Raw genomic sequence first — 24,976 nt, forward strand, 5'->3', positions numbered from 1 at the left:
GCAGCCCTGGATTCTTTCCGCCTTTGACCACCTCAAGGAGGTCTTGTCCTCAACTCCCACACTTGGGACTTGGCCTGGCTTCTCCCTGTGTTAGGACAAGACAAGCTATACGGCCTCCTCTTGACAAGACCTTCCTGGAGCACCCTGACCCCTCCCACATTCTGAGGCACTGCAGTCATTTTGTTTGGTATCGATTCCCCATGAGACCACACGGTCCGAGAGTGCAGGGGTGCTGCCCGTCTCCAGTATCCTTGGCACTCTCTTCAGTGCCTGGTGCAAAGACGCTGCTTTACAACTGTCAGTGGAATGGCTGGATGATGATGGCTAAAAGCACAGGTTTGAAGGTAGAAATATCTAGAGTGGAATCCTGTCATTGGATTGCTCTTGGCCTCGCTTTTCTCATCTGTAAAATGGGACAAATACCACCTTATTCTATAAGGCTTTATGAAGACCGAATGTAACAATGCATTATCAGTGTTGGGCACCAAGCCTGGCATGCGGCAAGCATTCAGTAAATGGTACTGCTTATTATTTCTTTGTTTACTATGGCAACAAGCACTGGTGTTTCTATTCCTAGAGTCACTTGATTCCAGCATCCTCCACAAAGCCTTTGAGGTCCTATGCTGCCTTTAACAGGCATTTGCTCACAGCCTTGGGCTAAGGGCCTACGCCCTCCTTGGGCTCAATGGAGCTTTGAAGTCTACGTAAAATATGAGCAGACCCCGCCCCCTCCCTCTGGTCCACAAGGGCCCTGGTTTCTGGGGCAGGGCTCGAGAAGGCCCGCCCGTCACGCGGCCCTCCCTCCCCATCTCCGAGGGACAGCCCAGGGCCGGCCGGGGAGGGGAAGCAGGCTCTGCAGACCGGGCGGGAAAGGCGGCAGTTCTGCTGATGAAGGGCTTTTATCGACCTCCCTCTGCAGACATGGGCCACATCAGTCACAGGCCCCAAGACGGGAGCCCATTCATCTGGGGCACGGAGCGTTCGGGAGCTGGGATTTCTCATTCTAGGGCAACACGGAGTTCACATCAGGAAATATTAGTCTGATGAGTTCCCTGCAAGTAGAAGGACCGTCAGGCATTAATCTCGGGCTGAGAGGGAGGCGGCGCAGGGCCTTCGGTCCAGTCCCCCAGGGTCTCATCCTTTCTGGGAACTTCAGAACCTCACAGGGCCCAAAGACAAGGGCGGAAATGACCTTTCAAGTGCCTCAGGTGGCTCTCTCCTACTATCCAAGCCTTTTCTGCCTGGGGCCAGAGCCCTTTGTGAGGACGGGCTGGCAGCTTCAATCCCTGGGTCTCAGTTTTCTTGCCTGTAAAATGGGATGGGAAGGATGTCCTTCACCAGATGACTGTGAAGCCAAAAGATCTTGAATGCCAGCTGCCTGACTTGGTGTCCTGCATACAATAGGCACCCCATAAATGCTGATCCCAGCTTCTGCCTCTTCTCTTTCCTCCTCCTCTACTGGACTGAACACCCCTGGGTGGCAGGACCCGGTTTATTTCTCATCTCCGTGTGGTCTCTATGATGCTGAATACATGAATAGACGGATAGATGGATGGATGGAAGGAAGAAAGGAAGGAAGGAAGGAAGGAAGGAAGGAAGGAAGGAAGGAAGGGAGGGAGGGAGGAAGGAAGGGAGGGAGGGAGGGAGGGAGAAATCTAACCTCTTGGTTGACCACTAGTTGCAAGCGGTATTCCTTTGGCAAAAAACAAGGCTGGCGCACAGTCCCTAACACTCTGCAAACCGTCTTCCCTCCCTCTTCCTGTCCTGGCCCACCCTGCACGTGTACAATGAAATGATGTTGTAATGCCCAAGATTTTAATATCACCCCAAAACCAGAAGCCACCAGGGAGACCGAGGCATGCATGTAAAAGCAAAGGGCAGTTTTATTAGGGCTCAGGCTCGCCGGGCCTAAGTTCGGTCTCATAGCCTTCACCAACGCAGTGGATCCGTGCTGAGAGCCCTGAGCAAGGGCTGAGTAGGGTTTTTATGGGGTTTGGGAAGGGGGAGTTACAAGAAATTGTGACACAGGTACAGTGACCCAATCATAATGGTACAACAGTATTGGCAGCAGCTCTAACCATACACACTGTTCAGAGCGTTCGTTACTTTTGGCGGGACCCAATTACAACATTAAGGGTATCTTTGAAATTAACCAGTTACAGACCGAGTTCAGGGTCTTGTTCGGTGACTATCGGGTTAACTTTAACATTAGGTCACAGGGTCCTATCTAAAGTTCCCATCTGCAGGTCTCACCCTTAGGAATGTGGGGAGAGGTAGCTGGCCTTTCCTGATTGGATACCGCAAAGTGGCCCCTTCTCTAGGCAATGTGTAACTGCCTAATGGTTCCGGAGCGACTGACCTTAGGCCTTCTAGTTTAGAGGGGAAGCAAAGCCTGTCATGGCGTCTGTTTGGTTCAGCCTTACAATGTGTGGCATGAAATGGCAGGGGACACTGTGTCAAATCAGATCACATCATTCCTCTGCTCTAGACCCATCTGTGGCTCCCCAGTGCCTTTAGGTTCAAGCCCCCAATCCTCGTCTTGAGCTGCAGGGTTTGGGGACCACCTGCCTGTGGTCTCCCACCCCACCATTCACTCTGTCATCCCCTCTTCCAGCAGGCTGGGCTTCTCTCCAGTCTTGAGCGCACCATGGCCTCCCCAGCCCTTCCCTCCAGAGTGCCGGCCCTTGTTCAGAGCTCTGCCCATGCGGTCCCTGAACAAACGGTCTCCTATCCAGCTTCTAGGCTTTGGAACATACCACCGGGACCACCTTTGGCATTCCCCGTCCACTTCCTGAGCCTAGCACAGGCTCCCGAAGGCTCCATATGAACAGGAGGCTGTGAGAGCTGGCCACAGACGCTTCCTCCGGGTCTCTCACCAGGGTGTCCAGGGTGAGGGGGACATCCAGCCCCCCAGACTTCACGGGCTCAGAATGGAGTCCTATGCAGGCCAGGCAGGTAGTGGTGGACAGACAGCCCGAGCTGTACCAGCTACTGGGTTCTAGAGCTGCTGTGTGATCCGGGGTCTGGCCCTGAGCGTGCCTTGGGAGTTCTAGATACCAGCCAAGCCCACCTGGGGGGCCAGGTGCCCTCTCAGCCCCTCCCCTGGTGACCACAGCCCTCTCCAAACTCAGCCCCTGCTCGCTCTAGCTGTATGCAGGCGGAGCACATATCAGTTTACCTCAGATTTCCAAGGACCGCTACCCTCTGCCTGTCCCTGCCCCCCAGGGTCACTCTCAGTCCAGCCGCATGGATAGACCCCTCAGGAGCCCCAAGGGCTTCCCCTGCTGCCCTTGTCTCCTTAGTGTGTGGCTATCAGGGGCACTGCTTCTGGGCCTGAGTGCCTCCTCGGGAGGCTGGGTGGCTGCAAAGGCGAGAGCGGCCAGCGCAGAGGGTCCCGAGCCAGCCGTGTCTCACAGCTCTGCCCCTGACCTAATGGCCTCTGTGACATGGCCACCCCCAACAGCGGCCTCGGAGCAGTTATAAATCAGGCAGCCCCGACCCCTGCCCGGATCATCTGTCCTGGGAGGGGGGCATTACCAGGAGGCTGGGGGCCCTCCTGGCCAAGGGCTGCTGAGTGGCCCAGCGGGGCCCACCCAAACTGGGCTTAGCAAGGATGCAAACGCCTCGGTGGGTCCGGCGAAGCCGAAGTGTGTGCGTGCACACATGTGCAAGAGCAGGATAGGTGTTCATTTATGTCCCTACCCTGAGCATCTCTACCTTCGTGTGCACGTGTGTGTGACCGTGTAAGCATGTTGCCGCCTGTGCACGTCAGTGTTTGAACGTATGCAGATTAGTGGGTATATGTTTAAAGATAAATGTGTATTATTGTGTGAGTGTTTCTGTCTTCGTATGTACCGTACGAGTGTGTGTAGGAATTAGAGAATTATGATGTCTGTTCATGGATGTTTCAGTACAAGTCTGTTTCCCTACGTGTACCTTGTGGGCATGTGTGTGTGTGCCTGTGTGTGAGTGTGCATTTGTTGTGCAAGCCCATCTAGGTATGTGTCTATAGCATTTCACTCAGTATTTGTTGTACACCTACCCTGTGTTAGGCTTTGTGCTTAGTGCCAAGGATACAGTGTTGAAGAGACAAGGTCTGTGCTTTGGGGCACATGACATTCCAGCGGGGAGACAGACAATACACAAGCACTTAGAAGAAAATGAAGTTAGGTCAAGGATGGAATCTGACGAGGGGGGAGCTGATTTAAGATGGAGTGGACAGAGAGGGTTTCTCGATGGAGGTGGCATTGAGCAGGAGGGTGAATGATGAGAAAATGCCATGTGAAAATCTGGGGGAAGAGTGTTCGGGTGGTGGGAAGAGCCGTGCAAAGGCACTGAGGTTGGGGAGCACGACTGGGCATGTGGTGGTTGGTGAGGACAGAAGGTGGGGAGGGTCAGACCATGGAAGACCTCGGAGACCTGGGTGAGAAATTTAGATCTGGGGCGCCTGGGTGGCTCAGTCAGTTAAGCGTCTGACTCTTGATTTTGGCTCAGGTCATGATCTCACGGCTTGAGATCAAGCTCCACGTCAGGCTCTGCGCTGACAAACACGGAGCCTGCTTGGGATCCTCTCTCTCCCTCTCTTTCTGCCCCTCCCCCGTGCATGCTCTCACACCCTCACTCTCTCCCTCAAAATAAACAGATAAAAATTTCTTTAAATAAGAAATGTAGATCTATTTCAGGAGTCAAGGAGACCTTTAGGCACGGGAATGGCAAGCTCCAACTGAAGTCTTTAAACACCTCCTTCGGCGGCTCTTTGCGAATAGAGTGTTGGGGAAGGAAGAAGGAGGGCCAGTCAGGAGGTGTGCAGGGCTCACGATGGTGGTGGCGACAGCCTGGTGGGGGGCAGGGCCAGCGGCTGGGTACAGGACTTGTCTTTTCCATGACTCTTATTTTGAAAAAGTTCAACCACCCTACCGAGAGGTTGAATGCAAGGTATGGTTTTAATGTGTGCCAGCTTCATCAGCTGTTGAAACCTTGTACCATTTGCTCCCTTCTCCTCTCCCCCCATTTGAAAGTTAGTAGCAGATGTCACAGCACTGTGCCCTGTGAGACCTCAGAATATCTTCTAAGAGCAAGGACATTCTCCTACACAACCACACTATGGTGATCATGCCCAAGTTTAATCTAATATAAAGTCTATATTTCAATTTTCCCAATTATCCCAATTCTGCTGTGCCAGAAAGCAAGCATGTCTTGCGAGACTGATGAAGACATGTCAAAAGAAGGATTGACAGACAACATCAACTTTCAAAAATTTGAGCGTAAAAAAAGATGACAAAAAATGGATTCTAGTGCATTGAATTAAAGCATAATCCTTGAATCCACATCAACACGCAAAGGAGAGGACAGGAAGAAAAGTTCTTTACAGAGCTAAATATAGACTAAAAATACAAGAAATGATAAAATTAGAAAAATCACCACTTTGCAACCACCGAAGTAATAACCGATTCAAATAAGGCTCACTAATGGATATTAAGATCGCTGGATGAAACGCGGGGGACACAGAGAATGTTCACACAATTTCAAAGTATCACTTGAAAGATTACTTCTCAATTTCGAATAGTAGGTTCCTTTACAAAGCAACATCCTTACCAAACTTAGCCTGCAAACAGCAGGAGGGAGAGCCTGAGAGGGGGCTGCCCTTGGCTTGCACGTGGGATTGGAGAAGGCAGGACGACTCAGGACCAACTTCCAACACTGGATATGAAAGGGCTTGATCCACTGGTTGAATGGTAGTGAGGTGGAAAAGACTGGAGCAAGAGCCCGCTGAAGGGGACGGAATCACGCCGGGCTGGCTCTGTCTCAGTGGAGATGCCCCTTCAGGTGGAGCTGCTGAATAAAGGTCTTAGACCATGAACCTGCAGCTCCTCACCGTAGTTAAAAGTAGAGATAAAAATTCAAGAATCAGGGGCGCCTGGGTGGCTCAGTCAGCTAAGCGTCCGACTTCAGCTCAGGCCATGATCTCGAGGTTTGTGAGTTCGAGCCCTGCATTGGGCTCTTTGCTGTCAGCATGGCGCCCACTTTGGATCCCCTGTCTCCCTCTCTCTCTGCTCCTCTCCTGCTGGTTCTCTCTCTCTCTCTGTCTCTCAAAAATAAATAAATATTGGGGCGCCTGGTTGGCTCAGTCAGTTGAGCGACCGGCTTCGGCTCAGGTCATGATCTCAGGGTTCGTGGGTTCAAGCCCTGCGTCGGGCTCTGTGCTGCCAGCTCAGAGCCTGGAGCCTGCTTTGGATTCTGTGTCTCCCTCTCTCTCTGACCCTGCTCATGCTGTCTCTCTCTCAAAAATAAAATAAAACATTTAAAAAATCAACAATCATCAGCATACAGGGAGCCATGGACAAGATGACATCATCTAGGGACAGAATCAACTTCTATAGTTTTTTTTTTTTGAGAGAGAGAGAGAGAGAGAGTGGGAGAGATGCAGGGAGACAGGGGAACAGAGGATCTGAAGCAGGCTCTGTGCTGACAGCAGCAAGCCTGATGCAGGGCTCAAACTTACAAACTGCGAGATCATGGCTTGAGCCGAAGTCAGGCACTTAATCAACTGAGCCACACAGGCGCCCCAGATGTCTATGGTTTTAAAATATTTTTCTTTCTTTTTTAAGATTTTATTTTTAAGTAATCTCTACACCCAACATGGGGCTTGAACTCACAACTCTGAAGCCAAGGGTCTTTTATGCTCCACTGACTAAGCCAGCCAGATGCCCCTAAAATCTTTCTCAAGATAAAAATAGGTTTAAGTCTGTGGCACTGGGTGGCTCGGTCGGTTAAGCGTCCGGCTTCAGTTCAGGTCATGATCTCACGGTTTGTGGGTTCGAGCCCCGCATCGGGCTCTGTGCTGACAGCTAGCTCAGAGCCTGGAGCCTTTTTCAGATTCTGTGTCTCCCTCTCTCTCTGACCCTTCCCTGTTAATGCTGTCTCTCTCTCTAAAATAAATAAAACAGTAAAAAAAAAAATTACAGAAAAAGTAACAGAACAAATAACCCCCTAACCTAATCATTCAGATTTTGATGATTATGCCCCAGGCACCTGTCACCCTGCTTTCTCACATTTGCATGTAAATGTATCATATCATACATGGGTTCCCCCACCCCCAAAAGACCAAACACTTTCTAAACCCTTTTTTTAATTTTAAAACATGTTTTATTTATTTATTTATTTTAGCATTTATTTGTTTTTGAGAGACAGAGACAGACACATCATGAGCAGCGGAGGGGCAGAGAGAGAGGGACACACAGAATCAGAAACAGGCTCCAGGCTCTGAGCTAGCTGTCAGCACAGAGCCCAACGCGGCTCATGTGAGATCACGACCTGAGCCGAAGTCCAATGCTCAACTGACTGAGCCATCTAGACACCCCTAAACTCTTTTTTTTTTTAATCTTATACCCTTTTCCATCTCCCTGGTCCTTCCCTAATATTCCACCAACTGACGTTGACGTGGGGTGTGCATCCTTTCACACCCGTTTATACGCCCATGCGGTCAAACACATATAGAGCTTGCAAATCACTGTTTGACAACAGGGATCATATCACACATATTTCTTTAATTTCTCAATTAATACTATGGTGGAAACCCTTACTAAGTGAATCTGTTCTAAATGGCTGTATCTTGATTCATGGCATAAATATGTTGTGCTTTAAACATTCTCTTGTTCACGGACACTTTCTAGTTCTATGGGACAAATGCTTGTTTGGGAGGGTTGAAGGAGACCAATTCTTGAGTCAAGATGGTTGGGTTAAAAAGGAACGTATCAATTTTTCAGGAGACATTTTCCATACTGCTTTCCAAAAAGGCAGCATCCATTCCCTTCCTCACCAGTTAAACATGAAAATATACTTTCCCTCTCACCCCCAACAGTAGGTGTTAACATTCTTTTGAATTTTTGCCAATCTGACGGGCAAGGAGTTACTTTAATTTGCATTTCCCTGAGTACTAGGAGGTTGAGCCATATGTTTATTGGCCATTTGGGTTTACTCTTCTCTGAGCCTATTCATACCCTGGGAACATTTTTCTATTGGATGCTTCATCTTTTTCTTAACAATTTGTAAGAGCTAGAAATTAACTCTTTATCCATCTTCCATCTTGCCATAAGGCATGGCAAATATTTCCTCCCAAATTAGTGTTTATCTTTCAATTCTGTTTATGGGAATCTTTAGCCATCAAAAAAAAGTTTAGGGGCGCTGGGGTGGCTCAGTTGAGCCTTGGACCCTTGATTTCGGCCCAGGTCATGATCCCAGGGTCATGAGATTGAGGCTCTGAACTGGGCATGGAGACTGCTTAAGATTCTCTCTCTCCCTCTGCCCATGTCCCCCATCCATGCACACACTCTCTCTCTATAAAAACAAAATAAATCTCTCTCTCCCTCTCTCTCTGCCCCTTCCCTGCTCACTGTCACTCTCTCAAAATAAACTTTAAAAGAATATTTGAAATAGTTGAAATTTTATGTACTCAGAGAGTACCACCTCCAATAGATGATCTCTCTGATAGATAAAAACAATGAACTCTGGACCAAATATTTCGAAGGCTATGTAAAGGTACTGAAAGTGATCACAAGCAGGGGGAAGTCACAGGGGAATCACTTGGGAGGGAACAACATTACCTTCGGAGTTTCTCACGTTTACATCTTTGTGCCTAAGGCCAGGCCCCAGGCACTGCCGTGTGAGTTGATAGAAATCTGAATTCTTACTCGTTGAGAAATCAGAGGACATCCATAGCAGTTGGAAAGTAATCCCAGAAAGTAGAAACCCATGGAGGGGATGTTCCCAATTCTGCTTATAAACTTCACCCAAACATCAGGGTGTTTTCTGACCTAAGACTTCAGTGAAGAAATGCTGAGGAGCGTAACTTCTGAAGACTCTGAAGAGAGATTTCAGCTGCTGCCTACCATAGAGGGGATGGGTTTGGAGTCTGAGCTCAGCCAGGTTAAGTGCCCGATAAAATAAAAAATCAACAGTCTTCCAGAGGAACATATTAGAATCCAGAGTCTCTACAAATTATCACTGATAATATACAGGATACAATCCAAAATAACTAGCCATATGAAGAAATAGAAAAATGTGACCCATATTCAAGAGGAGAGGCAATCATGGAGATCAATCTCTAGATGACTCAGATCTTGGAATTCAGAAACAAAGCCTTTAAAACAGCTATCATAACTATGCTCAAGGACATGAAGAAAATACGCTAGGCTTAAAAATAAGAAGTAAGAAATAGAAATAGAAATAGAAAACCTCGGCACAGAAACAGATGATAAAAATAAGCAAATGGGAATTTGAGAACCAAGATATACAAACAATATCAAATAAAAAATTAACTGGATGAGATCAAATTTTGTGTTAAAAATGGGCTCCTGGGTCAGTTAAGCATCTGACTTCAGCTCAGGTTATGATCTCGCCATTTGTGAGTTCAAGCTCTGTGTTGGGCTCTGTGCTGACAGCTCAGAGCCTGGAGCCTGCTTCGGATTCTATGTCTCCCTCTCTCTCTGCCCCCTCCTCCGCTCATGCTCTGTCTCTCTCTCTCAAAAATAAAATAAACATTTAAAAAAAATTTTTTAAATTTATGTTAAAAATGAATTTTTTAATAGACTCTAGGTTTCCTGTCATGGATTAAAATGTCCTTTCTAATCCCAGTATTATACATATATTTACTTAAAATTTCTCCTAAGGCTTTTATATTTGATTTTTACATTTAAGCCCTTTTAATTTATTGAGATTCAATTTTTTATATGTTGGGAGGTGAATATCCAAATTCGCTTTCTTGCCAATAGATAAGGTACCCTTGCAGCGCCTGGGCGGCTCAGTAGGTTAAGCAGCCAACTTCAGCTCAGGTCATGATCTCACAGTTCGTGGGTTTGAGCCCCATGTCAGGCTCTGTGCAGACAGCTCAGAGCCTGGAGCCTGCTTCGGATTCTGTGTCTCCCTCTCTCTCAGACCATCCCCAGCTCACGCTCTGTGTCTCTCTCAAAAATAAATAAACGTTAAAAATTAAAAAAAAAAAAAGGTGCCCTTTCTAGTAGTATTTATTACTTAACCTTTTTTCTTGTTCTTACTGAGGCAAAATATTTAGTATGTACTGAATTCTCATATATACTGGGATGCATTTCTGGATTTTTTTATTGTTTCAAAATTTTCTGTCAATAATCCTATGCCAATACCATATTACTGGACTCTGGCGGCTTTATAGAATATTTTAATATCTACAAGGTAAGACCTCCTCCACATATTTTTTGGCCATCGTCACACATTAATTCTCCCACCTGGACTTTATAACCATCCAATTAAAAATAGTATTCTAATAGGGAGGACATTAAATTTATACATCAGTGTTGGGAAAATGGACATTTTTATATATTTCCTATCTAAAAATATTTTCCATCTTTTTATACTACATTTTAAATTTTTAATAAATTTTCATAATTCAGTGGTTAGGGAGATTGACGAGAGACCGTATTTTATATATTTCTGTATTGCTTGAGTAATAATGAGCACATATTTTTGAAATAACTTAAAAGAATTCTTTCAATAAAATGTATGTTTGAAACTGGTGATTTCATGATATTTCATTACATTATCAACACTTCTGTGTAAAACATTTTATTTAAAAACATGAAAAAAGCTAGTACATACACAGTGAAATTTTTTTTAGACCACGCATAAAACTATAAAGAAGGAAATAAATGATATCTACAGTTTCACTAACTACTAATTACCACTTCAACTGCTAGTGTTTTGGTCTATTTACTTTCGGACTGTTTTCCTATTTTCAATGCATACACAAACATATACATATACAAACACATATGCATATATGACTTACATATATTTATAGATCTATATGCATCTAAGATGTGTGTATATCCTCACGATATGTATGTAAATGTATCTATGATACATGTATGTATCTAATACACGCACATACAAATATACGTATCCACCCCCAAATGGGCTTCTACTGTTAAAATTTCTAATAATGGCTTCTTTACATGATAGATCATGAACATCTTTCCATTTCTAAGCATATACATTATCATCATTGTTAGAAAATGCTCAGATTCCTTTATTTGGATGCATAATATTTTACTTAAATCCATTTTCATTTTTTGAAAATACCTTTATCACTGGACATGTGGATGTAGGTTATTTTCAATTTTCTATCACCGGAAATACCACTATGAACTTTTGCTTTCTTGTCCTTCAGCATCTGTAGGTAAATTCTTAGACATAATTTCTAGGATTCCCTACTTGTTCTAGAGAAACTCTACCAACAGGACAGTGGGGTTGGAGAAGGGGCCAGTCAGGGCTGGAGGTCTGATCACCTGCCAATCCCAGAAAATTCTCCTTAAAATAGCAAAAGCTTGAGGGGCATGAGATAGTGGTAGGCCAGAGTGTGGTTAAGAAATGTGCTCTCCAAGGGCACCTGGGTGGCTCAGTCAGTTAAGTCGGGTCATAATTTTGCAGTTCATGAAATCAAGCCCCACACTGGGCTCTGTGCTGACAGCTTAGAGCCTAGAGCCGGCTTCAGATTCTGAATCTCCCTCTCTCTCTCTGCCCCTCCCTCGCTCACACTCTGTCTCTCTCTCAAAAATACATAAACATAAAAAAAAAAGAAAGAAAAATGTGCTTTTTACATTTTTTTCAAAGATTGAAAAGGAAGGAAGGAAGGAAGGAAGGAAGGAAGGAAGGAAGGAAGGAAGAAAAAGGTGCCTTTTCTTGAGTACTTACTATATTCCAAGAAGTTATGTTCACTATTTCACTTAATCCTTATAACAGCACTTTAAGTTTGATACTATTACTAGACCCATTTCACAGAGAAAGTGATGGAGGACCAGAGAAATTGAGACATTTGCCCATAGTCATTTCTTAGGATTATACTAGATTATACTGGAGGGTACCACAGACAGCCTTGTAGAGCCCTGGCCTAAAATTATGAGCACGAAGTCAAGAGAGGTACTCAGGAGCTCATCCAGGTGTGTGAGGAACTAAGATGGAGGTACTCTGGAATCTTCTATCCAGGAGGTCCAAAAACATAGTTGGCTCACTGCATGGGCTCAAGAGGACCCTCTTCTGGAGCTGTCCCAGGTTGGTCTGGGGCTTGTCTATTGCCGCCCCCTTTGCATGCTCAGTGGCACTAATTAACACTAGTCAGAATACACTGGTCTCTCTGAGGCCAGTGGGTTGGCATCAATTGGCCAAAGAACCGAAAGTCTCATCCAAAGGCCTGGGGATGGCAGCACCGGCCCCTTCCTCAGCCACAGACCGACAGAGTCTCTGGCAGCCATTCCTAAGAGATCCAGTGTCTGCAAGTTTACGTCCAGGAGAGGGGACTGTGGGGGAAGGGCTGCTTGACAATGAGCCCCAACTCCTTCTCTAGTCTCTCAACCCTCCCCTGTTGCCACATCACATAGTCCCTGGTAGGTGACTGTCCCTTTAGGCCCTGAAGCCCTCTCCCCTATGGCTGCTCCCTAGGCTCCTGGCATAGAATTTCCCCTTAATCTTGGTTAAGCCCCTCAGATAACCACAGGGAGGTGAGGAAGGCCTGGTCTTGAGTCCCCCTACAGGGACCTCCTCCCAGGTCTGACCCTAATGTTCCCTCCCTACCATCCAGGCTTCCTGACCTCTGGCCTCCAGGAACTGACAACATCACAGGGCCCCTATGTTAGCTTCCTAATGGTGCTATGACAAATGACCACAAATTCAGTGGCTTAAATAATACAAACCTCCTATCTCATAGTTATGGAGGTCAGAGTCTGGAATGGATCTCACCAGGCTAAAATGAGAATGTGGGCAGGATTGCGCACTTTCTGGAGGCTCTCGGGGAGAATTCTTTCCTTCCCTTTTCCCACATCTACAGGTTGTCTGCATCCCTTGGCTCGTGGCTCCTTCCATCTTCAAAGCCAGCCTCACATCACTCCCCTGTTCCACAGGCCCAGTTCCCAGCTTGTCTGCTCAAGGTGGGGCTGCTTTGGTGACCCTGTGACAGACCATGTTTCAGACCCTGGGCACACAGCCACGGCCCGGTGATCTCTGGCTCACTAGCTCAGTTCTAGTTTTGGGGCTGAGAAGACACCTCATCAGAGAGAAGAACCGAACACTCCCGGGGTGCTCAGCTGGCTCAGTCGGTGGAACATGTGACTCTTGATCTCAGGGTTGTGAGTTCAGCCCACGTTGGGTGTAGAGATTCCTTAAATATACATATATATTTAACATTTATTTATTTTTGAGAAAGAGAGAGACAAGAAGCAGTGAGCAAGGAAGGAGCAGAGCGAGAGGGAGACACAGAATCTGAAGCAGACTCTAGGCTCCAAGCTGTAACCACAGAGCCCAACGTGGGGCTTGAATTCATGGATGTGAGATCATGAGCTGAGTTGAAGCCGGATGCTTACCCAAATAAGCCACCCAGGCGCCCTGAGAAAGAACAGAACACTCTCTTAGGACGGGACAGCTCAGGGACAGGAGCAGCAGAGAGCAGGCAAGGCATATAGACACGTGGACATGCAGACATGTGGACAGAGTGGTATGTGCAGTGGTGTGGGCACATCCAAATGTGAGTAAATGTGAATGTCTAGGTGAGGGTGCATGTCTGCATGTGAGTGTTATGTGTGTAAGTGCTTTTTAAAGAACGAACAGAGGCTTCCCATTTACCGCTGTAGAGGACACACATAATTCATCTCAGGGGAGATGGTTCTTTGTTTCGAAAAGTATATTGCTGGTCCCTTGGGTGTTGTTAAGTGGCCTGATAAGGCCTGGAAGGCAAGGGATGGAACAAAAAGAGAGCTGGATTTCTCAGCAGAATTTCTGAGGACAGCCTGGGAGGCAGGGGGTGAGGGGCCCAGAGACAAGACAAAAGGAGGTGGAAAGAAAGGCCAGTGAGCAGCGAGGGACCCACCAGGGAATGAGGCAGGGATTCCATGGAAGGTCATGGCCACTGCAAAATTACACTTCTAGGAGTGGTGATGTCTGACACTGAGCTTTTATTTGCTTCCTACTGTGTTCTAGAACTATCCCCACTGCCCCAAGCCTTCAGTAGAAGTCTATTCACACAGTAACCTTTGTTGGTGGTGGTTTGGGAGAGTAAATAGGATAGTGGTGGGTGTGAACAGCCCAAGTTGGAGATCAGAGCCACAGGCAGGGGCCGGGAACAGGGGCAGCGATGGCTATAGAGCCTATTGAACTGGGAGCCTGTCTGGACACCCAAATATTGGGGGAGACCTTCCATAGCAGGTAGAGTGCGAGTTTAAACTATCTGCCTAATATAAAGGGGTAATCTTCGGGCGTCTGGACTGTAACGAGCCTGCAAGGACACTGTGACCTTGTGAATATGTTTATATCTGTGCCATCTGGAACCGCGAGCTGGATGTATCTGATGTGAGACTTCGTGTCAATCTTACACCATCAATTCCTTCTAGCTTGTTCACTCAATCTCTCCAGCACAGCTGGACCGTATTATCTCTTGAAGAGATCTCACCTGAATTAACAGCTTTAGTTACTACCTAGCCCTGGGTATCTGATCTGAGTTCAGAGATGTGTTCACAACAGTCTACCTCATATGTCTTCGACATCCCCAAAGCACCGCCATTTGATGTATGTCCAATTGAACTCCCTACTTTCTCCTAATGACCTAGTTCTTGGTCAGGATTCTCAGTAGGTGGCTCAAAACATACAAGTGAGAAACTAGGTGTCATCCTTGGGGGCTGGGTCTCCATCTTTCCCTGCATCATCCCTTTATCCAACCCGTCCCGTCCATGTCCCCTCCTACATCGCCCCATCTCCACTGCCACCAATCTAGCCCAACAAACTCCTGTTTCCTGGCTGGACCACCCCAACCTTCTCCTAACCCATCTCCCTGGACCCAGCCTTAACCTCCTCCCGTCAGATTTCCACTATGCATCCAGAGTGAGATCGCAATTTAAAAAAATTACATCCAAGTATCATACTCAGTGGTTAAAGGCAATAGATCTCCACCCCCCGATTTACCCCAGTCTCCTAGCCCTCACCCCAGAGGCAACTTCCAGCTCCTTTAGTTACTATTTCTAACATCTCTGATACCTTCCCATAACACACGTCCATTCCTGTCTCTTGATTTATAGACCTTCGGCATTATGAATTGAATTCCTGCTGTAATAGGTGAGGGTTTAGCTCACAAGAAACACTATTTAAATACTGTTCATTCTGGGGGGCGCCTGGGTGGCTCAGTCGGTTAAGCGTCCTACTTGGGCTCAGGTCATGATCTCACAGTTCATGGGTTTGAGCCCCGCGTCGGGCTCTGTGCTGACAGCTCAGAGCCTGGAGCCTGCTTCGGCTTCTGTGTCTCCCTCTCTCTCTGCCCCTCTCCTGCTTATGCTCTGTCTCTCAACAATAAATAAGCATTGAAAATTTTGTAAAAACTAGTGTTCACTGTAGAGCCAAGCAGTGTGTTACATTTTCCTTTCCGAATACCATGCTCCCCTGGGATTTCCACCTGCCACTTCCCCTTATGCCATTTGCCATAATCATATTTGTACTGTCCCCGGCCTCCCCATTGTGTTTTGTATTCTATTACATTGTCCTTTCCCGGGTGACTCTACCTCCAGTGTGGACGGTTCCTCCTTCAATCTGCTGCATTGCCTCTTGTCTGGAATTTCTCTGCTGCTTTTCTGGGTTGGTCCATCATTTCACAGACTGCTTCTGTTATTTTGCTGGCAGACATTCTCAAGCAATTTCCTCTAAAAAGGATGTACTAGAGGTAAACTTTCTGAGGTGCTCTTTCTTCTTGCATTGATCAAGTGTGGCTGGGCCTGTAAATTCTCGTCGAAAACCATTCCTCCCAAAATTTGGGGGAATACTGAAAAGACTGCCTCCAATTTTATTCAGAGACATCCAATGCCATTTTGGCATTCCGTCCTTTCCAGGAAGTGTGGGTTGCTCTTCTTGAAGGTTTTAATGGCTTCTGTGTGTGGTGTTCTGACATTTCATGATAGCGTGTCCACGTGTGGATTTTTATACATGCAATTTGCAGAGAATTCAGTGGCTCTATTCTGGAGACTCATGTCCATCTGCTGTGGGAAAATTTCTTATATTATTTCTTTGTTAATTCTTCCTCCCATATCACCTGTCTTTTAAGTTAGTGTTTTCTGAAACTACCATTAGTCAGTTATTGAAACCCTGAAATAAGTCCTTTATTCTTATTTTCCTGCCTCTTTTACCTTGGTCTTATGTTCTGGGAGATCTCCTTGAATTTACCTTTTAAACCTATTGAACTTTTCACTTGAGCAATTCACTGTTTAATTTCTCCGAGTCCTTTCTTATTATTTAGTTGTTCTTTGCAATCCGTGTGTAGACGTAGGGTTGGGAGGGACAGAAGTCAGTGGCTTTCCTGTCAGCTTTCAGTTAGTCCCCTTGTTTTAGGCCTCACGTGACCCTCCCGCCTTCTGCACGCAGAGGTGTCTCCGAGACCAAGCCCCTCCCTGGTTCTGTGGAATCAAATCCCTTTGTGAGGAGCCCTGGGCCGCACGGAAGCCACGAGGGCCCTTGAGCAGCTCTCTCCCATCCACTTTTTAGCTTCCAGAAATTCGTTGAAAGGTCTGGCCCATGATCTCTCTTCTGGTTCTTTTCACCACTGTGAGTATACAACTTTTTTAGTTTTTTTCCAATGCATTTTGGCAGGATGAGGAGGGAAACGAGATGAATGCACACGATCAGTCAGTCCTCTTTAAACAAAGGTCCAGGCTGATCCATGTCAAATGCAAAACAGATCGCGTCACCCCCTTTACTCCCCGACTCCCACCCCAACTCTTGTTTGCAATCTTGTAATGGCTTCCCACTGCTCGCTGCCACGGCCTGGGGGCTCTGCTTGGCTTTCCTCCATTACCCTCCTCAGCCTCCGCCTGCTCGGCCACACTGGTCTCTTCCTCCTTCCTTCCTTCACGCTTCTTACGGGAACATAACACACATGGAGGAAAACACATGTGTCCTAAGTACGCAGCTGCAAGGACTTGAACAAAGCGAACACGCCACGTGACCAGTGTACAGAGCACGACGAAACAGATACTCCCACATCCAGAAGCCAAGCCCGTGTCCAGTTCCAGACTCTCCTGCCCCAGGGAGGACCGTTCTCCTGACATGAACATTGTGGGTTAGTTTTGCAGGTTTCTGTTCTTCCTATAGATGGGGATCCAGCGTCTAGGCTTTTGTTCTGTCCACTTCCGCGGGTTAATAGATCTAGGAGATCCGTGGGGAATGTAGCCGGCATTTGTTTACTTGCAGTTCTGTGTAGCACCCCTAGGTGTGAATGTACCACAACCGATCTGTTTTGATCAATTTATCCGTATTATTTACAAGTGCTGAGACGGGTCTGAGTTTGTGAGGGTTATGGGTGGTGCAACCGGGAACATCTTAGTACACGTCTTTGGTAAACTCAAACCTATCCTAAAGGTAAACATTTAGTGTTTGGGGACATATATATGGTGTGTATATATACATATCCAGCTTTAGTTTGCTGAAATCCCAATATACCTTCCCCCCGGCAGTACACAAGGGTTCCCACTCTTTACAACCTCTTCAATGTTTGCTATTTTGTCTTCTTAACATTAGCTATTCTGGTCGGTGGCAGTGGTTTCCGACTGAAATTTCAGTTTGTGTTTCTCTGGTGACTAATGAAGTCTGGTACTTTGTCATATGTTTACTGGCCTTTGGAAAATCTTGCTTTGTGAGGGGTCTTTTTTTGGAAAACAATGCTCTGTCTGCTCTTTCCCTGTTGATTCGTAGCTGTTAAAAAGACACATATTCTGAATCCAAGTTCTTTGTTAAATACTCGGACTGTGAACATCTTCTCTTGGTCTGTTAGTTAGCTTTTCACTCTCTTGCGGGGATTTTTGTAGGAACAGAATTTTTTTTATTTTAGTACTTCAATTTATGAATTTTTCTTTACTTAGTTAGCTTTTTTGTGCCCCGTTAACACAGATTCATCTACTCTCAGGTAACAAGACTATTCTCCTATGTTTTCCTCTAGAAGCTTTACTGTTTTCCCTTTCACATTTAGCTCTGCAAATCATCTGGAATTGGTTTTGGTGTCTAGAGGTAGGAGTCTAGAGACTTTTTTTCCACATGGATATCCAACTGACCCAGCACCATTTACTGAAAAAACCACCTCTTTCCCACTGGACCACGGAGCCACCTCTGTCATGCATGTGGTAATCCTCTATGTGTGGGTCTGTTTCCAGATTCTTCTTCCGTCAGTCAACTTATTTACCCTTGTGCTCATAGCACAATATCTTAACGGCTACAGCTTTGTTAACAGTGTCAGCATCCGGTTTTGTTTCTTTTCTTCAAGGTCTCCGTGGCTATCCTCGGGCACTAGACTGGCCACGCCCTCTTCCAAACCCAGGGGCCTTTGCATGTGTCCCATCTCTCCCTCCTCTCATCTCTCGGTGAGATCACATCTCAGCTGTCGCTCCTCCCGGAAGCTTTCTCTCAGCTCCCTGACCAGGTTAAATACCCTGTGGCCCTAGGAATACCACTCCGCTCCCATCTGTAACACTGATCACAGTTCAATTTTACATTTATTCCTGGGGTGATCTGATCAATGCTTATTCCTGAGCTCCACAAGGAATGGGAATCACGTCTGCTTTATTTATCGATGTAGTTCCAGGCCTCAGCGCAACTACTTGCAAAATCAAATCAAACTAGTAGCTTATTATTTTTGAGTAAATGAAGGAACAAGTGAGTCCCTGACTTACACCGGTTGGAGTATATGTGTCCGTAGATGCGTGTGTGAGTCTGCGAGCAATAACAAAGAGGCCAATGCAGGAGCCGCAGGTCGGGAGAGGGACCCATCCTCCGCAGCTCTCCTTCCCCCTCCCCGTGCCTGCACTGTCCAGCCCTCCCAGCAGCCTCTCCCCTTTCTGAGTGGCTGGAGGAAGGCGCTGGTCTCCAGCTGCCTCTGCTCGGCTGCCCTTGTGCAGTTGTCTGCCAGTTGTGCACGCCGATTACTATGAATGCCACCATCTGGTACGCCACGTGGACATCATAATCTTTTCTTAATTACATTAGCAGCGCAATCAGTTACTGCATTACAAGGCCGGCGATGAGCTTTTAAATCTTGGTGGAAATCATAAATAATTGCACTAAGTACCAGGCGCCAGATGTGTGTGCCAACTTTGGTTGCACTAGATAAATAGTAACCTTACAAGAGTGTTAGACAGCAGGCGGTCCGGCCGGCCACCAGGCCACAGCACACCTGGGGCCCCAGTGCAGCAAGGCCCCCACCGACCGTGCGCCTGAACTGAGGCCCAGAGACGCCCTGCGGGTGTGGGTGCCGAGGGGAGAGTGGCATTTCCAGAGCCAGAGAGGGCGCGGGAGGAACGTGGAGAAAGACAAAGGGAAAATGAGGTGGGTGGATGGAAAGGGAGAGAGAGAATGGGAGAAGAGAAGGGGGGAGGAGGAGGAAAGAGAGATGAATAGAGAGAGAACAGGTGCTGAGAGGGAAAGGGAGAGAGACACTGAGACAGAGACAGAAAGGGACACACAGAGAGACACAGAGGAATGGCTGAGACCCATGGAGTGTGCAGAGACAGAGATAACCAGAGCGTGAGGCACAAGTGCAGGATGTCTGGGCGGCTGAGAGAACGAAGGGCAGGCCTCACTTCCGCTGACTGCTCACTCTTGGCAGCAGCCGCAGGGCTCCAGGGCGCCTGCGCGGCTACTCGGGGAGGCTGACATATGGTCAGAGGGTGGACGAGGCAGCCGCCAGGTTGGCAGGCTTCCGGTAGGAGGATGCTCCAGGCTCTGGGAGGAAACGCTTCCTTCCTTCTCTCCCTCTTTCCAAAAACCTGCATCTCTGAAGAAGTGGCCACAGAGCGTCCAGAGGAAGCAGTTCTGGTTTGTGCAGAGGTAGCTACTGAAATTGCTTTAGGTAGACAGAAAGCCCAGGATTGGGGAGGTCTGTTTGAGGGGGTGACTTTTAAGTTGAGACATGTATGATAAGTCATGGCCAGGTGAAGAGCAGGTGAAAGAAGGGGAGCGTGTTCCAGGACAAGGGAAAGAGCATATGCAAAGGCCCAGAGGCAGGAAGTAACTGAGCATGCTTCAGAATCTGAGAGCGAGAGAGGGGGCCCCTGGGGAGCTCAGTCCGTTAAGCAGCCAAGTCGTTCACGAGATCAAGCCCCACACTGGGCTCTGTGCTGATGGTACGGATCCTGCTTAGGATTCTCGGATTCTCAGATTCTCTCTCTCTCACCTCCCTGCCCCTCTGCCCCTCCTCTCCCCCCAAAACAAATAAATAAACATTAAATAAGAAGAATCATAGAGGGAAACAAGAGAGAGAGAGTGAGCGAGAGAGAGCGAGCAGATATGGCTCAAGCAAAGAAAACAATAAAGTTAAGGGATTATAGGTAAAATGGATGGTTGAAGATGTATTTGTTTCTACTCACTCCTAAAAGCTTACCAAAATGGACTTTAATGGGATTTAAAGATGTATAAACCCACATGATAAAGAGAACAGGAGAGGAGACAAAAGCAGACAGAGTTTTTAACTAACTTTTGGAATCCGGGAAAATGGAAGATGGGGACTGACTTACAGAGCTTGGAAAGCTGAAATCTGAGCCTGCGGGAAGGGAAGCCACTAGAAGCAAACCAACTGGCCCCGGAGACCTGGGAAAGGCTCAGGGATGGACACCAGGCATGTCCCGAGGGGACGGGGAGGGCGTAACGCAAGAAGCCGCGTTCACGCCTCAGGGGACCGACTGCACCTCCTACCACAGCCAAACACGTGACGTTTGCCCTCTGAGCGGGGGACCAGACGCCCTGGACTTGCAGCGCTCGCCGAGCCAAGAGGGAGGCCCAGACCCAAACCAGCGTCCCTGTCCTCTCATGGTCCCTACAGGACGGCCTGGGCAGATGGGCTCAGAGTCGTCTCCACGCCTCCTTTCCCCTCCAGGTCAAGCAATTGGAAAGATGCGTTTTCTGGGAAAACTGCCTGTGACAAGGAAAGAGGTCTGGAGAGACCTAGCCAGTGTCTGTCAGCTCACCGGCCGGTGAATCTTATCCATCCACACAGGGCTTCTAGTCAGGCCTTACACAATACTTTGAAATATGAATGACAGCCGTTTATCCCCAGATATTTGGAGAAAACTCTGGAATGAAAGATGGAAACCAGAGATTTAGGAAAACAGGAAAAGGTAAGTAGGAGGAAAGAGAAACAACACAGGCAGCTGGGAAACATTTGAATAAATATCTATAAATAGTATCCTCGGAAAGATAAGACATTGCAGCCATAAAATGAAATCAGAATGCTATCTATGTATTTTTTAAGGGGATGTTGAAAGAACATGACAGGGCTGGAAAATAAAGTTAAGATAGCCCAGAAGTTAGAATGAAAAGATAAAGGGAATTTTCTTTAAAATGGAAAAGAAAATGTGAAAAAATTAGGCGTATTATTGTGAATAATCTAGTCTGGTCCCCCCATTTCAAGATCTTTCACTTAATACACCAGAATATCCCTTCTAACGTGGAAGGTAACAGTCACAGATTCTGAAGATGAAGACACGCACAATTTGGAAAGCCATTATTCAGCCTACCACGTGACCTCTCAGACATTAAGGAGAGGAACGGTGACTTTTTGTTTTTAACTACTGTTTTCATAAAATTTATACTGCGCATAAGTTCCATGCATGCTACACAATACGCCTGCACGAGCCTCCGCCTTTATACTGTTAGGAGACTCGGGGAGGCAGCGCAGGTGGCTGGCCAAAATTCCACGCCCTTCTGTGTCGTCTTATGGCACATGCAGGGTCAAGGGAAGCCGTATGTTTACATGGATTCCTCATAAGCTCTTACAGGTCACACTCCCCACCACGTGGTCTAAAGTTGGCTCTGGTCTAATCATAGCTTTGGATTTTAGAGATCTAAATGGAGACTTCCCTCTCAAGAGAGCAGTGTATTTTATTAATGTACAAATGAAAAGGAAAAGGGAATGTTAGGTTCTTAGAGAAATAACTCCATAAAATTTTTGCACACCCAAAAAACTACACAGGAGTTAAGAAATCCTCTCCTTGAGAGGCGCCTGGGTGGCTCAGTCAGTTAAGCATCTGACTTTGGCTCAGGTCATGATCTCGTAGTTTGTGAGTTCAAGCCCCAGGTCAGGCACTGGGCTGACAGCTCAGAGCCTGGAGCCTGCTTCGGACTCTTTGTCTCCTGCTCGCTCTCTCTCTCTCTCTGCCCCTCCCCAATTCATGTTGTCTCTATCTCTCATAAATAAACTTAAAAATTAAAAAAAAAAAAATCCTGTCCTTGGAGGAGTCTGTCTCTGAGAATTAAGTTGTCCAGACAGTTGAGGTATACAGAGAAAAGTATACTTCAGACTATCAGAGCAGGAAGCAGTGGAAAGAAGAAAACAGTAAAAAGCAGCCCCACTGAGTGGAGGAAGAGAATGACTGAGCACTCCAGACCAGACTGTACGGCTATGAAATGGCAAATCTGACCTTGAAGGCAGAAGGGACAGATATGAAAGGGAAAGGCAGACCGAGCATTGGAAAAAGGGCCACATCTTAGCTGTTACTACACCGGAAACAGTGATTGAGGAACATGTCAGAGGGAAGAAAAAGCAAGATCCCAGAGAGAAAACTAGAAAGATTCTCCCCAAGGGAATCACATGCTGGGAACCAGGAGGAGATGGCGCCACACACACACACACACACACACACACACACACACACACAGTGTATCCTTTCACTGGAGCAACTGGGAACTCGTAATTTACACCCTGGGGCATCGAAACCGAGGAGTTACAGAAAATCTGGACAAATCTGAGAGGAAAGAGGAAGATTAGCACAAATACCAGAAGTGAGTTTCAAGGTGATGGCACCACTGTAGCTGAGATCAAGTTATGACTTGGCCCCTAAGCGAACGGCCTGATAAATCTCGGGAATTAGGACTCTCTAAGGCAGCGGTTCAGAGCCTTGACTGCACATTAGAATCACCTGGGGAACCTTTTCCACACCGTGATGCTTGAGCACCACCTCAGATCAAATAAATCAGTCAGCATCGTGGGCAAGGGTCCTCAAAGTTGAGTAGGCCTAAGAATCCCCTGGAGGGCTTGACAAAACACCGTCGTCGGGGCTCCACCCCCACAGTTTCTGATCAGCAGCACTGGGGTGGCGCTGGAGAATTTTGACTTTTTAACCAATTTCCAGGTGATGCTGCCCAGGGTCCCCCCGCTTTGAGAACCGCTTTTTCTAAAGCAAGGCACTGCAGAGGTAAGACAGATGAAACAGGGCCGGGCAGGACAATGACAGGGGGAGGGAGGCAGGCCTCGGTCAGACCTCCGGGGGAGGGTTATTTAGGAAGTGAGGACTTTGCTGGATGCTTTCAGCATGGCCAGGACTTTCTGATTCCGTTCTCTCACTGGGGGAGATTCCACAAGACTGAAAACTGCCTTCCTGAAAGGTGAACAGAAATACATGAGGGCAGGAGACCGCAGGGAGGAAGTTCAGGGAAAGATAGTCAGAAGTCTCCACGAGGCACAGATCAAAGCGAGTGTGCACCTTCAAACGCCCATGGCAGGGGACTTGGTCCTCACCAGGACCCCAGGGACACAGGCCCCAGGGGCTTCAACAGCAGCTCCAGTCCAGGCACCTGCTGCGAGCAATTCTGCAGCAAAAGTATGAACTCGAGGACGAGAGTTTCTTCAAAACACTGGTTCTCACACCTGGCTGTGTGCTAGAACTGCCTGAAGAACTTTTAGCCTGCCCTGTGGAGGCCACAACCCGCATCAGTTAAATCAGAGTTTCTGGGGTGGTACCTGGGCACTCAGATCTTCTAACACTCCCCAGGGGGCTCCGAAGGGCAGACAAGTTAAAGGACAGGACCTTGTTATTCAAAGTGTGGCCGATGAACCAGCAGCGGGGGTTATTCCCTGGGAGCGCGCTAGAAATGCAGAATCTCAAGGGCGCCAGGGTGGCTCAGTCCGTTGAGCGGTTGAGTGTCTGACTTCGGCTCAGGGCATGATCTCGCAGTTCGTGAGTGCAAGCCCCAAGTTGGGGTCTGTGCTGATAGCTCAGAGCCTGAAGCCTGCTTCAGATTCTGTGCCTCCCTCTCTCTCTGCCCCTCCCCTGCTCTCTCTCTCTCTCTCTCTCTTAAAATTAAACATTAAAAAAAAAAGAAATGCAGAATCTCAGGTCTTATCCTAGAACCTCTGAATGAGAATCTGCTTGTTATCAAAGTCTCCAGGGACCTGTAAGCACATACATGTCTGAGAAACACCGCTCTAGAAGGCCCAAGCGGTTCCGAAGCAAGAGGCACTGGCCAAGGGAGCTGGGTGGAGCCCCTGAAACACCGACTCCAACACCCCTGGAGGCTGTGTCATTAGAGAGGGTTCAGCTCATCACTGACGTTCCAGAGACACGAGGCTCTCTCTGGAATAACGCTGGAGGGAGGAAGGGATCCTCGGACAAAATTTGCCAAGTTGTTAACAGTGGCTGCCTTCAGGAAGAGCGGTAGCTAGTAAGGCAAGAACAATCTGAACAATCGGGTGTGTGTGTGTGTGTGTGTGTGTGTGTGTGTGTGTGTGTGTGTGTGTGTTTGGGGAATTGGTAAGGATTACATTGATGGCGAGATTACGGGATACTCTTTAACATTTTCTTTATTAAAAAATCTAATAAATGGTAGTATTTTTTAGAAAGCAATATACAAAGCAAAAGCTATTAGAAATACCAAGATGAATTTGGCAAGATCACAATCCTAATAGGATACCTTAATATTATTGCATCGCTTTGTCAAATCAAGTCGGCACAAAGAAAAAAAAATATGGGAGATATGACTAATTGCATTAATAAGGTTATTTACTAGATATATTTCAAAATCTATAATCTACACACACAGAATATATAATCTTAACACATTCCACTTGGCATTAAAAAAAATGAGACAGTGTTCTAGCCCACAGAGGGAAGGGTAAGGAATTTAAGCCACATGAGGGCAGAGGACAGTGTCACCAGTGATC

The 24,976-nt window shown here is 47.1% G+C and overlaps 1 long non-coding RNA gene across 1 annotated transcript in view; it reads right to left on the bottom strand.

Annotated features, from left to right (window-relative positions):
- LOC115276915 overlaps nt 1-24,976 on the bottom strand; it is a 99,300-nt gene that overhangs the window by 20,946 nt on the left and 53,378 nt on the right. The gene's annotated exons all lie outside the window — the stretch shown is intronic.

This window comes from Suricata suricatta, chromosome 13 (assembly GCF_006229205.1).
Source record: "Suricata suricatta isolate VVHF042 chromosome 13, meerkat_22Aug2017_6uvM2_HiC, whole genome shotgun sequence".
Lineage (NCBI taxonomy): Eukaryota > Metazoa > Chordata > Mammalia > Carnivora > Herpestidae > Suricata > Suricata suricatta.